This window comes from Caretta caretta, chromosome 7 (genome assembly GCF_965140235.1).
Source record: "Caretta caretta isolate rCarCar2 chromosome 7, rCarCar1.hap1, whole genome shotgun sequence".
NCBI classification, from domain to species: domain Eukaryota; kingdom Metazoa; phylum Chordata; order Testudines; family Cheloniidae; genus Caretta; species Caretta caretta.
Window position 1 is genome coordinate 90,770,333 of NC_134212.1, and position 15,050 is coordinate 90,785,382.

The 15,050-nt window shown below is 40.2% G+C and overlaps 1 protein-coding gene and 1 long non-coding RNA gene across 10 annotated transcripts in view; one reads left to right on the top strand and one right to left on the bottom strand.

The window, feature by feature from the left end:
• The window catches only part of LOC142072808 (uncharacterized), a 40,857-nt gene extending 31,254 nt beyond the window's left edge, over window positions 1-9,603 (top strand). The window contains exons 2-3 of the long non-coding RNA XR_012669382.1: window positions 7,636-7,750; window positions 9,498-9,603. This is a non-coding gene — a long non-coding RNA (uncharacterized LOC142072808). The remainder of the gene's footprint in view (window positions 1-7,635; window positions 7,751-9,497) is intronic.
• SGMS1 (sphingomyelin synthase 1) overlaps window positions 1-15,050 on the bottom strand; it is a 208,142-nt gene that overhangs the window by 166,824 nt on the left and 26,268 nt on the right. The gene's annotated exons all lie outside the window — the stretch shown is intronic.

Below are 15,050 nucleotides of genomic sequence, written 5' to 3' on the forward strand. Positions count from 1 at the left end.
ATACTGGACAGTGGCCCAGCTACTCTGGCATTCTTTCTCAGACAGTGGCTTGTACCAGATGTTTCGGAAGAAGGTTCAAGACGTTTGTGGCAGACAGTTATGGAATAACCTACCCAAGAAGCTTCTTCATAATCCCAGTAACTTTTAGTATGGAGACTCATGAATCCCCATCTTTTTCTCTAATTAAAGTTCACTATATACTCCAACTTTTTGTTTTCTGAGGCCTGGTCTACACGGTTTTTGAGCTGGTATAGCTGTCTTGGTTAAAGTTGAGTGTGATTTTTTTTTTTTTTTTTTGTAAAACTTACCAGTACAATCCCTACTGGGGAGACAGTTATGCAGGTATGTACATGCCTTGTAACAGACAGTAGGGCTCATTCTCCTTCCCAAATGGGAGTAAGCTATAGTGATTGTAAGTGCATCCACGCTAGAGGCTGTACCAGTTTAACTTTACTGACATAGTTAAAGAGGTACCATTTATGTGTTTAAACAAGCCCTTAGCCAATTTCTAATCCATGACATTACCTCTCACTCGATAGCTACTTAATTTCCTTGTTAGCATCTGAGGAATTTTAACAAAAGCTTTTGAAAATGCAAGAAAATGTCATCTCATTCTCCTTTATCCACTATTTTGTAGATATGCTCAAAAAATTCTAATCAGTAAGCGACATAATTTTCTTTTTCAGAAGCTGTGTTGGTTTACCCCATCATCATGTTTAAGCAAGGAGTTTTACCATTCAATTTTTTAATGTCAACCACTTTTCCTGGTGCACAGACTCACTAATTTGCCATTCCCTACTACCTTTGGAGAGCGATAAAAAGCACTTGCTACCATACAGTCCTGTAGTATAGTAGACAGTTTTAATGACATTGCATATTACCAACTGCTCAGACACTTCATTCCTAAATCCCTTCAAAACTCTGATGTATATCATCCAATCCTGGTTATTTGGTGCTATTTTTTGATTTGTTCAAGTACCTCCTCTTCTGACAACAACATCTGTTATTACCTGAAGAGGATAACTTATTACCATAACCTCTATGGTGACGACTAATGCAAAGTAATCATTTAGCTTTTCTGCAATGTCCTTATCCTCCTCAATTGCTCCCCTATGTCCCCCATAGTCAAGCAGATCCACTAATTTGACTGCAGGCTTCCTGCTTTCGATTCATTTAAATTTACTGTTGTTTATGTCTTTAGCTATTTGCTATTTAAATTCCATCTTAACCCCTCTAATTTCCATTTTACATTCGAAGTTAAAGATAAAATGTTAGTGAAGGCTTCTCAAAAAAGGGTTTTGTTAGGTCTCATTTCTATCATAGGAAGACCGTTGGTAGTCTACATTTCTGAATTTTTCTTCACCTTATTTTAAATTAATACTCAATACAGCTGGCAGCATAGGAAATGCATATGACAAGGGCTAGTTGTCTCCTTCATCTTTCTAATAAGGAAAACAGTTGTCAAAGCACCTCATATGCTGCCCTGGCAGGACTTTGAGCACTGGAAAGTTAGTTGTAACATTCTGAAGCCCTCAGAAGGCTGCACTATTATGAATTATTGCAATAAAATAAGGTGACTCAAACAAGTTTTAACCACTAAAATATCTTAGTTTGACTTTTAATGGTATCATGTTTCATGATCAATGAACTACACGTGAAGCTGCCTGAGAGAAAATGAGTTTGAGCTCAAAAGATGCCATTCTACACACAAAATTAATATACTGAATTCTCAATAAAGAAATCCTGCTGGTTAAAATGTAGTGCCTACCTACAGTTGAGACTATTGCCCATGTGACTATTTTCAGTTATGAGAGTCACAAGACAATGAGCACGCTAAAATATACTTGCCTCACACTAAGCCACTTACATAGGCCAGTCAAATATTGCTTTTTTTTATATATAACACAGAACAGCTCCAACTGAATAATTAATGAACTTGTAAGTCTTGCCTCACAGATCATGCTATATAAGGAAACATTTTAAAAGGTGAAAACTGCAAATGACTCCATAAACTGAAAAACTAGTTAAACATTCACAACTTCAAAACACTCAATTTGATCCTCAGAGCAAAAGAGCACCCTTAATAGTGAGAGGGGATGTGAGTTTCAGAGGTCCATTGAGGCACAAGCCTATATATTTGGTTTTAAAAGACTTGATAAAATCAGACCTTGAGTTTAGCCAGTATTTCACTATTATCTTATGTAATATTTTTGCTATACACCTTTTCACAAGCTACTACAATACTTCCAAAGTACTACTGAATTTTGCACCAAATAACTATTCATTTACAATATGAGGTCCACCTTTACCACAGCAACTACATGCTGAGAAAGCACACGTACAGAATTCCAAAGAAACAGTGGTTATTTAACCACTCCAAGTTTGGGTTTAGGAATCTTTTTATTTGTATTGCTTTATTTCTTCATTTTCAGTTGAACCATACCCATCTTGTGCCCCATCACCTGGAGAGAAGTGGGAGGCAGTTTGCGACTGTGAGATAAGCACGTAGTTGTAGCAGAAACACCCAGCCTATTGGCAGTGAAATGGTTAACAATATTGCTATGTAAACTGTCATTGTTATGGTTCAGATTTAATACTCTATTTATATGACTGGAGCAGTTCACACATCAGCTTTTGTTTCAAGATGTCTAGAGACTCATGAAGATATCACATTAGTTTAAATTGGGCTCTCTCATTTTCAAGGTGCATTGTGACTATAAGGACTAGAGATACATAGAAACTCTGCCCTAACAAGTCGAGGCATGTAAAAATAATTCTTATTTTAACATAAAAGTTGGAGGAAAAAAAAAATCAGTAATTTTCCTCTGAATTACAGAGAAACTGAAAATTTCTACTTTACTTCTACTTAACTTCTCTGAGACACTTAACATTTACTAATCTGTAGCAAATTGTGACTAGTTAGAAAGTTTGTCCCTAATTACTATATCTTCCTAATCCACCACTTTCCAATACAGATTTTGGAAGGTACTATCTTATATTTAGGTATATAACTAAAAGTACACTTTCTATGTCATGCATGAAGACCTCCAGTCTTAATGCCACTGCAGACAAACAGTGCTGAATTAGTTCCCTGATTTGTCTAATATACAGATCAAAGGTCTAATCATCTTTTTAAAAAACTGATGCAGCAGTTATACAATTTCTTCTCTGTGTACAAGAGGGTGTCCCTGTGAGGAACAGTGACAGAAAGTGTCATTTCATGTGGCTTTCCTTGAAGATCTGGAAAGCAGGCTGCTGCCAAAGTTCTCCAATAAGAGAATTAATGTTTTCTATTTAATCAAAAACAGTTGAAGATGACACTCAATGAACATGACAGGACTTTGACAGCTGCAGAAAGGGCCTCTTGTGGGATGACAAATAAGTGACTCTTTAGACAGGTTAGAGACAGGACGTCATTTAAATCTGGAAATTGACAACCAGTCATGAAGGCTCAAAGTTTAAGTCTAGTTCATTCTACCACGGCTTCGAGACATAAGGTTTCTTTTGGGCACTGACAGCCTGAGATTCCCCCTGAGGAAGAGGGAATTAAGATATAAGGAATCCAGCTTAGAGGCACAAGAAATCTCCAATTTATATGGGAATTGTCTGCCCCTACACACAAGCCCACATAAGAAAAAAAATCCAGCTTCCTTTATACTGAAATTCAACTTTAAAATATGATGAAATACTTTGAGTTTTAGGCATATGCCTTGATAAGAAACTCACCAACGTTCATTTTGCCAGTGACATAGCACTAGTTGTCAAATCAATGAACAACCCAGTTGCGGTACTTAAAGCCCTGAAAAGCTCAGCATCACAAGTCAGCCTAAAAATTAATTGGGGTAAAACCAAAACTCTTCCAGTTAGTGATTTCAAACACACGGAGGGCTCTAGCATCTTAGCAGGCAACCACCCAGTCAAGATTGGTGGTGATTTTACCTGCTTCAGCTCTGTTTTTGATAATATCAACAGCATCAAGAAAGAACTTGAAGTCCACAGTGCAAAAGCGTAGTCAGTAATGGGGAATCTCATCAAGAATGTCTTTTGCAAACTGAACAGTCTGTTAAGTAGAGAGACAAACTATGGCTACACAACAGTGGTCTGTATTCTGATCTAGGGGACATGGCCACTCACTGTCAAGATTGAAAAGATGTTGGACACCATTCCGATGAAGCATTGTCAAATGAACAAAAACATCAAACAGTATGAATTCAAGTCAAATGAATAGATCCATTTTCTAATTTAACGGTCCTGTGATTTCAAATGGTTGCCCTACGCCAGGGGTGGCCAACCTGAGCCTGAGAAGGAGCCAGAATTTACCAACGTACATTGCCGAAGAGCCACAGTAATACGTCAGCAGCTCCACATCAGCCCCCTGCCCCCTCCAGTGCCTCCCCCTTCCTGCCATGCCTCCCACCTGCCGTGATCAGCTGTTTTACATGCACAGAAGGCTCTGGGGAGTAAGGGGAAAGAGGGCGGGCACAGCACATTCGGGGGAAGGGGTGGAGTGGGGGCAGGGCCTGGGGCAGAGCAGGGGGTTGAGCAGTGAGCACTCCCTGGCACACTGGAAAGTTGGTGTCTGTAGCTCCAGCCCTGGAGTTGGTGCCCATACAAGGAGCCACATTTTAACCTCTAAAGAGCCACATGTGGCTCCGGAGCCACAGGCTGGCCACCCCTGCCCTATGCTCTCCAAGGTGGCATGGTCATATGCACCAAACACCTACCAACTTCCCTGCAAAAATCACCTTTTACTTTGACCCAATAAAAGCAGGATGGGAAAAAAATCCAGAAGACCTAAAACAAAAAGGCTGGATGGAGCCAGACACCTGTCACTCACAAGCCTTTAATCCCGTAATATACCAGATTTGGCTCGGGACAGAATATCACGAAAGCACATGGGGGGGAGGGATAGCTCAGTGGTTTGAGCATTGGCCTGCTAAACCCAGGGTTGTGAGTTCAATCCTTGAGGGGGCCATTTAGGGATTTGTGGCATAAATTGGGGATTGGTCCTGCTTTGAGCAGGGGGTTGGACTAGATGACCTCCTGAGGTCCCTTCCAATCCTGATATTCTATGATTCTATGATTCTACATCATGCATTTAGTGGCTTCTATGCTGTCCAAAAGCATAAGAACAAACCTAATCTAACCTTTGCCCAAATGGCCTCTTCTACATTGCAGAAATTTACAAAACACAGTTGTATTGATGTCAGAATAATGGCAGCCATTGTGTTCACAAAGTTCTAGCAGCCAGACCCATTTTTACCTCCATTTTAATTGAACTTGCTCATAAGGAAGAGTAATAGAAAAGGTAATAAAAAGCGATCCAAGTCAACATAGAGTTGTCAGGCGAACCAATGAGAATTTTGTATAAGTTTTTCCGTATGCATGCAGTTGTTTCACAGTGCTTTCCATCTGAGGATCTCCTAGTGTTATATAAACATTAGTTAACTTAGCCTTTCCATGATTTCTATGAGCTGGATCAGGTCTTATATGAGATTGATACTTTTTCTATTTTAGGTACTTACATAGCCCCCATTACTGTGTAACTGAGAGTCTCAAACACTCTAACGTATTTATCTGCACAACAACCCTGTGAGATGTGTAAGTGCTATTATTCCCATTTCACAGATACGGAACTGAAAGAGAATAAAGTGGCTTGCTCAGGGTCACACAGGAAGTCTGTGGTGGAATAAGATCTGACCCTGGGTCTCCCAAATCCCAGGCTACAACTCTAATTTCTCTCTCTCAGATTTCAGGAAAAATGGTCCACTGGTTCAAGTGCTGTTATGGTCAGAAAGAATTGTGAATATGTAAAAATAACATTTGCTTAATCAAGAAGCTCACTGTGTATATTGCATCATATCTGCTTCCATTACTGGTGTAAAAAACCCTAACATTTTGTCTGATAACACTGCAGAATCAATACAGCTATGGGAGAGTGAGCAGGACTTTTCTGGCTAGCAAATCACCAACATTATTAAACTCCAATGATGAGACCAAATACAGCAGGACTTTCAAATCCCAGGCTGAGTTCACAAGAGTAGCAGTTAAAAGACGTTTTGTTTGTAAGCAAGTAAAATATGCACAAACGTATCCCCGCAATGCCAATTTAGCGTCACTTTCAGAGTAGAATCACTCTTGAATCTAGCTGTTCATACGGTTTTGTGCCCATTCCAAACACAGAATGATTTATATCTTCAGTTACCTCATCCCCCTTCTAGTAACAACTGAATTAACTATTCCTAGAAATATAAAAGCAGCAGATATTTGCAACTGGAAAGGGGTATCTACTAACCAAACCAAAGTGGTGGCTCTTAACCCCTGCTCCTAGGTAGCCAAAATCAAGCTGGTGCCTCCTCCCATTTACCAATACAGGAGGGGCAGAGTGGCCATGACTCCAACAGTGATTTGCAGCCCCTGGTTGAAAACTCATTTTAGAGCAATTATTTCAGGCTGAGATTTTGGCAGGCATCATATCAGTTTGTGTGATTTTCCTATTTTTTAGGTTCTCTCTGCAACCATAAAGGTTAGAAACTTGTTTTTAAACTAGTAGCAGAAAGTCCATGCTGTCACAGAGGTGTAATTTGTAAAGTCGTGTATAAAAAAGCCAAAAATGGGGGCTTTTGGTTCCATGTGCTGTGCTGTAGTAAGCAATATTGCTGTTTGTACATATTCCCCTAAATTTGTGCACAGAGCTATCCCCCAGCTGGAGGTATAACCACCTCTTTATTACCCCTTGTAGCTGTTACTCCCACCTTCTCTGATCAACTGTCACTTTCCAACTGCTACAGAACCTTTGGATTCCAACATTCCATCTGGTTCTCAGACGGGCCGGCCCAGTGATGATTGAACCGGGTGATATTCTAAACAAAAAGAACTCTAAGCCATCCTTGTAGCTGCTTCTATCGCTTCATATTGACTCAGATATTCTAGACTACAGAGTGAGAATCCTGTAAAATCTGTGCTCCTTACAGCTGGTGGTGATTGTGAAGTGTAAGCTGCGGTGAGGGGCTGTATGTGTGTTAGGGATAAATTGTGTGTTCTGGTTGTATTGCTGTGTGGGTGGTTCTGAAGAACTAAGGCAGCTGGGCTTAGACTCCACCATCTGTGCAGTCTCCTTCATACAACCAATGAAACAGTCACATGCAAATTAGCTGCAGAGTAAGGGTTGTGCTTGGTTAACCTACCTTTTTATCACAACAGTCTAGGACTCTTGGCACGGCATAGATACATGCCCTACTGCCATTGTACACAGCACTGGTGTAATCTCTAAAGTCAAAATGGCTGAGAAGTTAAAAACTGGACGGTAACAGACAATGAAAGACAGTGATGATTCAGCCTGGTGCTATTCCGAACAAAGAGAATTCTCAATCAAACATGTAGCTGCTTCTATAGCTTCACACTAATTCTACAGATATAAAAGGTTTCAGAGTGACACACAGAAAGAATTATATTACACAGATGACAGAGTAAAAAAGGGAGAGAAAAGGAGGGTGGTTACAATCTGCAGGTTGAGAAACCTTAAACTACTGGCTTTCTTCCCCCATGTAGGAGAAGGGAACATCTTATTTCTTCAAATCTTATAAATTCCAATATGGAACATCAAATGAAAACTAAACTTTATTTTCCCTGCAGGCCAGCCATTACAGGGCTACCAGTTCAGATGAAGACTCTTCTCCTTGATTTGCATCCTATGTACATTAGATTTAAACACATCAACGGAATCAAAACAACTTTGACCTTTACTACTGTAAGTTTTTTATCTGTATAATGTGTGATGGGTTTTGTTTTTTTGCTATTTAAAGTGTGAAAAAAAAAAAACAGGTCTAGGAAAAAATAACTCAGTTATCCCAGATTATCACAAAGGGCCATTTAACATAGCACCATTGTTGCAAGCAGAGCTCAACAAGTGGCCAAAAACACAATAGACATTACATTTCCTTTTGACTGTAACAAACAGTCTTTCCCATTGAAAAAAAACAACAGGGCAGCAAAATTCCCAGCTGGAGAACAACAAACTAAGGATCTATTCACAGCATTGTCTGAACTGACAAAATGATAATGCTGCTGTCTAATAATATGGAAACGCACAGCAGCTATCTCATAAAATGTCCTCTCTTAAACTAGAATTAACAGATCCACTTGCAGAAAGCATTTCTATTAGACTTTGTTCGTCAGTTCCTAATATATTTCTCCACAACAGAACCTCATCTTAACAAACGTCAAGTCACTTTTCTTCAGACATCCTTTTGGTTTTTCTCCTGGGCATCCAGCAAAGTTCAGTAATATACTTTGTGGATGAACTACGAGAAACTGATGACTTTTTTCTCCAAAGAGATTATAAACCCAGAAGGAACCGTAGCGATCATCTCGTCTGACCTCCTGACTGACAAAGTCCTTGGAACTTCCCTGAAATAATTCCTGTTTGAACTAGAAATAAACAGATAACAGTGTTTGAAATTGTATTTATTAAAAATTCTGAAGCAATTTATTCTTTAAACACAAAAATAGGGGTGTTGGTCCTACTGTCCTGGCCAAATTAAAATTCTGGTAGTTACATTCTGCCCACCTGTGTTACCCATACATTTTCAACTTGATACAGCATTCTGTTTCAGTTCTTGTCCTAAACTGATGTGTTATGTTATATAACACCTTGCTCATATTACAACCTAGCAATGGCCGCATTCCAAAGGTCCGCTATAATCAGTTTATATAGTATGCTAAGTATTTTATTCATCCAAGAAGATCCCAGTGCTATGTAAGGGTTACAGAGAATGGATATTTCAGCAATGTGTGTAATAAAAAATTAAAATTTGATCATCAGACACAGATTAATCTGGTGAAGAATTGGAACAGCTTTGTTACAGGTTTTGTAACTGAGGATAGAAAGAGAGGAAGGAAGCAGAAAAAGGAAAGAAGGAGAAGAGGAATAAGTCACCTGCCTCGCCACGATGAATAGTTTTGGGTTTTGTAGGGATCATGGTAAAGTGAGCTTTAAGGACGGATGTGGAGGAGGTTAAAGTAATAGATATCTGGATTTTATCTAGGATTTTTCCCATGCATGAGGGCGAGAGTAGGAGAAAGCATGGAGGTGTTTAGGAAGGAAGCTGAATGGTGGACTGTAGAAGGCTGGGAATACTGGCAGAGCAAAGGCAGGGATCAATCTCATGATAGGTTACTACCTCATCTAGGGCTGGACTAAGTTATGAAGCATCTTAAAAGTGAAGCAAGAACTTGTATCTGATGCAGGTGAAAGGAGAGCCAGTGGAGGGACTCAGAGTGGGATGGATTACCACAGCTCCTCCAGGATCTAAAAAATAGTGGATGGTGATTAAGGCAAATCAACCAGATTATAAGCTCCCGAGAGAAGTATCACCACCAGGGGAGGCTTGCATATTGTGGTTCAAGCTGGATTCTCTAGTGGCCAACAGACAAAAGAAGGACCTTTGGATAAATATCCTGAATTTCAACTGATTCAGGCCTTCTTTCTGATCCAGCATTCAGACAGCACTTTCTGTCCAAGGGTGGGGAGGAGCCTCCAATCTTTGCAGAAGGTTTGGAAGAACTTGATCTACTAGAGGCCCACAGTATTGATGGGTGACCTATGGTAAGCTTTTAGCATGTGTATAGGAACTTGTATTTTTTTTATGCTTTCACTGTAATGCTTTTACCTTAAGAATAAATGTGCTTGCTCAGAAGAATCTGTGTAGTAACTTATAACTGTGGGCAATATAGTTATCATAGCCTTTGGAGAGAAAGCAAAGCACAGGCACTGGCCTATTTAGGTAGTCTTTAAATCCAGGGAGCTGTGCAGCCTTAAAACCCTTGGTCAGGACAGAGTAAGATACAAGTCTCTGCCCAGGAGCAGGAAACCTTTAAGTGGGTGTCCTCAAGGGACCAAGGAAAGGGAATACAGGTGCAGCAACCCTCTGACAGCCTATTTTATTATTTTTAAGATATGTTGTCTCTGAAGTGCTTTAGCTCTAAATAAATAATGCTTTGCTTTAGGAGGTTGTTTGGTCACTGATTACATGGTCATTGCCCCAAAGAGAACAGAACAACAGGGTCTGGACATAAGTCAGACTTGGTGAGGTGATCACAGTTGATACACAGAACACTACAACCTGCCACCACATCTGAGGGTGGGAGAATTGGATGATTCCATCCCAAGAGGAAGGTGACAGTCTGAGGCCTGAGACCTAGAGGGCATGCACATGGAAAGACCAGGAGGGGTCAGAGGCACAGTTTCCCTGGGAATTAACAGCATGTTCAATAAATCTGAAGATGAATGGAAAGAAGAGGGATTGGGTGATTATTTGAAAGAAAGCATCAAGGGTGGGTTGTTTAAACTAGAGAAGACCAAAGCATGTCTGTACTGGGAGGGAAAGGAACCAGGTGAGAGTGAGGGGCTGAGAAGAAGAAAGAGAGGTGGTTAGAGCTCAGCAGGAGAGAGAGAGAGAGAGAAATTAGCAAACAAGAAAGATGAGGTCACTTGGTCTCTTCTATTCATTTTGTCTTTTCTGTCCTCTCCCAACAAAGGATTAAATGTTCCAGGGCTGCTGAGAGGTACTGACGGAAAGACTAGTATAAAGTGTTTGTGTCACTCTGGTGTTGTAGAGGAAGGATAGTGTGCTGCAGCAGTTCAAGCACAATCCTTCTATGTGAGAGTTTACCACAGAGTGGGTTCTGTACACATATGGAGCAAGAAAGTTTCCCACACTCCTGAACTTAATTTAACTCTGGGTAATGAAATTTAACCTTTGTATACCCAAACACACATCTTAAACATTCATATCCATCCCAAAAGCAACAAAGTAACACACATAACATGTGAAAGAAACTATTACAGAAAAATGTTCTCTGAAGACCAGAGTTTTAAACACTAAGACTATCATCAGTGACAAGGAGCTTAGTATTCTGCACTGGACATTTTTCAACATAAGAGACCTATAATTTGGTACAACTTAAATTCGCCATCCTGGTCCTATAAAGTCAGACAGCAGGAATATTAAGGATGTTACAGTTCCAGGAGCATCAAGAGAGGCCCTGTTTCTAGAGTTCAAAGCTTTCCCATTTAGTGGTGTCTCCTTCCCTGACCCATTCTACTACCAACAATAGTTTGTAGTTTGCACAGAGCGCAATCCCTTAAACCCTGATCAAGGTATTTACCCTGATTCAAGTGAATTGCAGAGGCACAAAACAGAGAAACCAGGAATGAGGAGGACTGAGGGAAGCAACATGGGTGCACTTTCTTACCAAATACCAGGGTACCCATTTATAGAAAACCAACACCCTTGAGTCTCTCCTCTGAATACACTGCTCCTGCAGTACAATTAAACACATTTTTTCTGTAAGATTGAGTGGCCCCTCAATTATTCAGATCTTCTTCACTTCAGTTTGGTAAGATGCAAAGGAGAAATGCTCTTCTTCTGTCTACAGACCTTCTTGGGGCTTAATTTCCTGTAACTCTGCCAATGAATTTAAGCAATGCCCAACCACAGCTAGACCCACCAGTCACACTCTTCCATGAGCAGTCAAATTGGCCATTACCCTCCATCCCCAACACTACCATTTTAAAAACATATTAGCAAAATAAACAAGGGGACAAAAAGCTTGTCCTCTTCTAAAGTAGTGATGTGTAAACAATTTCTGCTATTGCAGTAGCTCTACCATATAGATTTGCAGCAAAATGCTACTAAATAATACACTTTTGAAATTAAAGAAAAATGCCAAAAAAAATTCACTGGATGGCCAGCACTGCACAAAAATACTTTTCACCATATTTCTTTCATTACAGTAAAAGCTTGCTAAGACATGACACAAGCTATTTCTCTATAGAACATTCAAATATACAAAATGAAGCTTTAATTTGTGCTGTCTCCAAAATTTGCCTACTTTTCTACTTCTGACTTCAACTGGAGTAGATCTGGGGCAGTTAAGGAGACTAAATAAGCAAGCAGGCGCTGCGACAGAAGACATTTTGTAACATGTAAAAAAAAAAGAGAAGCAGTTGAAGGAATCTTTACTATGAAACTAGGGTTACCATATTGGAACATTCAAAAAAAGGACACTCCAAAGGGGGTAGGGGATTTGCTTGCGTCCCCCTGCCCCAACTCCACCCTTTCCTCGCCCCCATTCCAACCCCTTCCCCAAAGTCCCCACCCCAACTCCGCCCCCTCCCTATTCCATTGGACCCCTTCCCCAAATTCCCACCCTGGCCTCGCCTCCTCCCCGAGCACACCACTTTCCCCCTGCTCCCCACTCCCTCCCAGCTGCGCGAAACAGCTGTTTCACTGTGCAAGCGCTGGGAGCTAGGGCGAAAAAGCGGGCACACCCTCGACTGATCAACAATCACTCTCTTTCTTGAATGATCAACTCGTCTTTGGGGAAAAATAATAACGACAAAATCCCAGACATTTTTAAGATATTTAAAATTCCTCCCGGACAGCGATTTAAAAACCAAAAAACCGGACATGTCTGGGAAAATACGGACGTATGGTAACTCTAATGAAACAGATTCTTTAAGGAGTGCTTAGCATTCCTAGGAGGAGAGCAAACTAATTCCAAAGAGAAACACGCTTGACTCCAACTATACAAGAACCTGAAGCTACTTACAGTACTTGAACCATGTAGCTGAGGTACATTTAACAGAAAAAAACAAGGCTCTCAAGGATTTGAACCCCACACAGTTTACAAACTGGTTAAACATCACTTTACTTCTGACACTGACAAACAGTCATGCACACCTTTCCTATGAAAAGGCAGGTTCTGAATCAGACTGCTAATAGAGTATTTACAGTGTTACTTTTTCTTTAAAAAGAACAATTGCTTTATACAGCATACAAAAAAGGAAATATATTCCATTGCAAATATTTCAGCACCATTCCAATCAAAAATCCAGCACATGACACTAAAAACTACAGCTTAGCTTTCCATTTTTCTTTACACAAGCAAAAACAAGGTTACACTGGATTGCCTAATCTGTTTTGTGTAACACAGAGCATGCAGAAAACCAACATATCAAAATATCTGCAGTGTTTCCTGAAGTATTTCCAGTGAAAACCCTAATGTTGTATTTTAAGTTGCGAGCTTCAGTGTGCAATGAAAAAAAGAGAGTGAAAAGTCTTCTGAACTCCAGGGAAGTTTGGTCTTTATCTTAAAAGGCCACATTTTACCTCCACCCCCTGCAAACATCCCTGAAACAAAATCACATTGCTTTTCAGGTGTGAGCTATCTCCCCTCCTTCATATATCAAAAAATAATTTGCAAATAGGTCAGTACAAAACTGAAATGGAAAATTAATCACATTTATTAAATCTATTTATATTTTAGTGAGTTCAGGCCTCAAAGTGTGCCAAACTGACAACCATACAGACTGTAGTTCTATCTGAAAATCAGTACAGCATGAACAGTAGGACAAATTTCCCTACACCATTTCCAACCTTCAGCTGGATACTCCACCTCAGGAAATTGAAGAGTAGCTTAATCTCCATGTCCACTCAGTTCCTTCTGCTGACAATTCGAGAGTAGCTGTGACATGAATGCCATCTAGTTTGAAAGAGATCCCCAGCTCAGTTCACACCAACCAAAAGCCATTGTATATTAACTACTTTATCATCACAAAGCTCAAGCTAGCAATTTAAGAGGTGTACTGTATTACAGTGACAGGTTTCAGAGTAACAGCCGTGTTAGTCTGTATTCGCAAAAAGAAAAGGAGTACTTGTGGCACCTTAGAGACTAACCAATTTATTTGAGCATGAGCTTTCGTGAGCTACAGCTCACTTCATCGGATGCATACCGTGGAAACTGCAGCAGACTTTATATATTGTGCCCACATATCTATTCAGGGGACACCATCACAGGGCCTAATAACATCAGCCACACTATCAGAGGCTCGTTCACCTGCACATCCACCAATGTGATATATGCCATCATGTGCCAGCAATGCCCCTCTGCCATGTACATTGGTCAAACTGGACAGTCTCTACGTAAAAGAATAAATGGACACAAATCAGATGTCAAGAATTATAACATTCATAAACCAGTCGGAGAACACTTCAATCTCTCTGGTCACGCAATCACAGACATGAAGGTCGCTATCTTAAAACAAAAAAACTTCAAATCCAGACTCCAGCGAGAAACTGCTGAATTGGAATTCATTTGCAAATTGGATACTATTAATTTAGACTTAAATAGAGACTGGGAGTGGCTAAGTCATTATGCAAGGTAGCCTATTTCCTCTTGTTTTTTCCTACCCCCCCCCCCAGATGTTCTGGTTTAACTTGGATTTAAACTTGGAGAGTGGTCAGTTTGGATGAGCTATTACCAGCAGGAGAGTGAGTTTGTGTGTGTATGGGGGTGGGGGGGATGTGAGAAAACCTGGATTTGTGCAGGAAATAGCCCAACTTGATTATCATGCACATTGTGTAAAGAGTTGTCACTTTGGATGGGCTATCACCAGCAGGAGAGTGAATTTGTGTGGGGGGGTGGAGGGTGAGAAAACCTGGATTTGTGCTGGAAATGGCCCAACCTGATGATCACTTTAGATAAGCTATTACCAGCAGGACAGTGGGGTGGGAGGAGGTATTGTTTCATATTCTCTGTGTATATATAAAGTCTGCTGCAGTTTCCACGGTATGCATCCGATGAAGTGAGCTGTAGCTCACGAAAGCTCATGTTCAAATAAATTGGTTAGTCTCTAAGGTGCCACAAGTACTCCTTTTCTTTTTGTATTACAGTGATTTACTACTCCCTTAATCTAGTCCTTCACTAATTGTTTTCTACACCATATTTACTTCCAAAATATCTATTCTGCTTAGTTTCACTTGTAACCCCTAAGGGCCACACTAAATGAAGATATATATGACATCCTCAGAAAAGTTATAGCAACCTCTCCTCCCCTACGCATAAAAATAGAAGCTTTGCATGAAAAAAACTACACACCAGTATAAATTAGTTACTGTTCTGAGCACGGATGAGTGTACAAAAGAACAAATACATTCAAGGTCAGGTTTTGTGGACGCAGGAATTTCCAGTTAGTTTTATTTCTA